Source organism: Portunus trituberculatus, chromosome 19 (assembly GCF_017591435.1).
Source record: "Portunus trituberculatus isolate SZX2019 chromosome 19, ASM1759143v1, whole genome shotgun sequence".
Lineage (NCBI taxonomy): Eukaryota > Metazoa > Arthropoda > Malacostraca > Decapoda > Portunidae > Portunus > Portunus trituberculatus.
The window spans coordinates 3,142,501-3,145,000 of record NC_059273.1 but is presented as its reverse complement, the minus strand read 5'-3'; the positions used below and the strand labels follow the sequence as shown (position 1 = coordinate 3,145,000).

General features: G+C 38.4%; 1 protein-coding gene across 1 annotated transcript in view; it reads right to left on the bottom strand.

Moving 5' to 3' along the window:
* LOC123505997 overlaps positions 1–2,500 on the bottom strand; it is a 120,051-nt gene that overhangs the window by 81,639 nt on the left and 35,912 nt on the right. The window lies entirely within an intron of this gene.

The window sequence follows — 2,500 nt, the reverse complement described above, 5'->3', positions numbered from 1 at the left end:
ACGATTCACGGTTCACGACTCACGACTCACGATTGACTCACAAAATCCTGACTCAGAATTCACGAGGCTGACTCACACACGCTTGTCAGTTTCATGTCAGTTTTCTCTTTTTGTCTCGTTTTTGTTTCCATTTTTCCCTCATTCTCTTTATTCATTTTCCTCTTCGTATCTTTTTTTTTTCCTCTATTTCCTTTTGATTTTCCGTGTTTTTTATTCTTTTTCAGGTTAGTATTCTTTTTTGTTGTTGTTGTTGTTGTTGTTGTTGTTGTTGTAGTTGTTGTTGTTGATATACAGAAGTCAGTGATCCTTCAGTGTTCGATCAATTTTGACTTTATCATATCCACGTTCTCTCTCTCTCTCTCTCTCTCTCTCTCTCTCTCTCTCTGACTATATATTTTTTCTTCTATTTTTTCTCTCTCCCTCTCTACGCAATTCAGGTGTAAACTTTTGCATTCATTCACTCTTTCCCATATTTTTTTTCCTTTTTTTCCAGCACTTTCGGTATGTTTCCTCTACGACAAGTCTCGATCATACAATACACGCGAAAAAAAATGAAAAAATACATGAAAAATAACCACTTTCCTTCATTACTCTTCCAACTTCACTCCGACACACACACACACACTAAAAAAGAAAATAAAAACACTGCTTGCTATCCTTTCGCATTTTCCTCGATCTCGTTTTCTTCATTAGCATCACTCAACGTTTTCTTTTGCCCTTCGTTCCTTTCAGCTTTCGTAAATGTTGCAGTTCCCTTCGTCCTCACCAGGTGTCATCTTACGCAAGTTATTTTTTAATTTGCATTTAGTCTTTCGCAAATTGCTACTCAGAAACGGGCTTGAAGAGAGAGAAGAGGCGCACAGAGGAAGAGGAAGGAGGAGAGGAAGAGGAGGAAAAGGAAAATGTATAAATTGTAACGAAAGAGGAACAGGAAGAGAAAAAAGAGAGGGTAGAAAAATAAAGAGTGTGAAAAGTAAAGAAAAAAAATGAGAGAAAAAAACAAAATAAAAAAATAACGAAAACAAAAAGAAAGAGACGAAAGAGATAAATGAAAGAAAAATTACGATGATTAAATAGAAAAGATGAAAACGAGCTTGAGAAAGAAGAAAGGAAGAGGAAGTGGAGGAATAGGAGCTAAATGAGAGCAAGCAATAAGGAAGAAAAGGGGAAAAAAAGGAGAAAAGGAAGAAAAACGAAGAAGGGAGGACAGAATCACTCCTTTTCTTCTTCCTTTTCAGCTTGTACCGATTGAATTAGGGAGGTTTTTGTCTTTTTATCCTCTTCATTTGGCTTAACAGGAAGAGGAGGAAGAGGAAGAGGAAGAGAAGGAGGAAGAGGAAGGAGGAAGAAGAGGAGGAGGAATAGAAACACCTAAATGTGTCTCTTCTCTAATTGGCAAACAGTAAGGAGTCAAACGAGGGATAAGAAAACAGGAGGAAGAGGAAAATGAGGCACACGAAGAGGAAGAGGAGGAGGAAGGAGAAGGAGGAGGAGGAGGAGGAGGAGGAGGAGGAGGAGGAGGGAGGAGGAGGAGGACCAGAACCAAGAAGGCGAGAAAAGAGAAGGAAACGAGAACAATTTTACAAAACTAGGAAGGGAAGAAGAAGAAGAAGAAGAAGAAGAAGAAGAAGAAGAAGAAGAAGAAGAAGAAGAAGAAGAAGAAGAAAGAAAGAAGAAGAGGGGACAAAGAGTAATTCTAGAGAAGTGAAGGAGGATAATTATTTGTGGATGAAGAAAATGGAATGAAGGTAGAAATGAGGAAAAAATGAGGAATTACAGATATGAGGAGGAGGAGGAGGAGGAGGAGGAGGAGGAGGAGGAGGAGGAGGAGGAGGAGGAGGAGGAGGTGGAGTAGGAAGAGGAAGCAGAGAGATTCAAAATATAAAATGCATAAAGGTCAAAAGAATAAAACAAAAAAGAAGAAAATGACCAAATTACACGAAATAACCAGAGAGAGAGAGAGAGAGAGAGAGAGAGAGAGAGAGAGAGAGAGAGAGAGATATCAAGCCATGTCGCAAGTTATGACAGGTGGAAGACAGAGAGGCAGAAGGGGAAAGAGAGAGAGAGAGAGAGAGAGAGAGAGAGAGAGAGAAGAGAGAAAGGCAAAGAGAGGAGATACAGGGTAAGGTCAGGTCAGGGAGGGTATCGAGGAAGGTCACGGTCACGGAATATGCGGCACTTGGTCACAAAAGGTCAATGTTTCAAGGTCTCATATTCCTTGGTAGTAATTGCGTCGTTCTCACGGTCGTTATTCCAGTCCTGACCTTTGGGAATTATTCTTAATGGGTTGATTATGCTGTTTTTTGCTCCTTCATTCTATTTATTTTCATTTGATTTCTTTCTCGTTATCGTTCTCTTTTTCTTCTTTCTTTTTTTTCTATTTTACTGATTTCTTTCTTTTTTTTTATATTTTCTTTTTTTTTTTTTTCTCTCTCTTTCTTACTTATTTTTCTTCTTTTCTTTGTTATATTTCCTCTCTTTCCTTTCTTTTCTTCTTTTT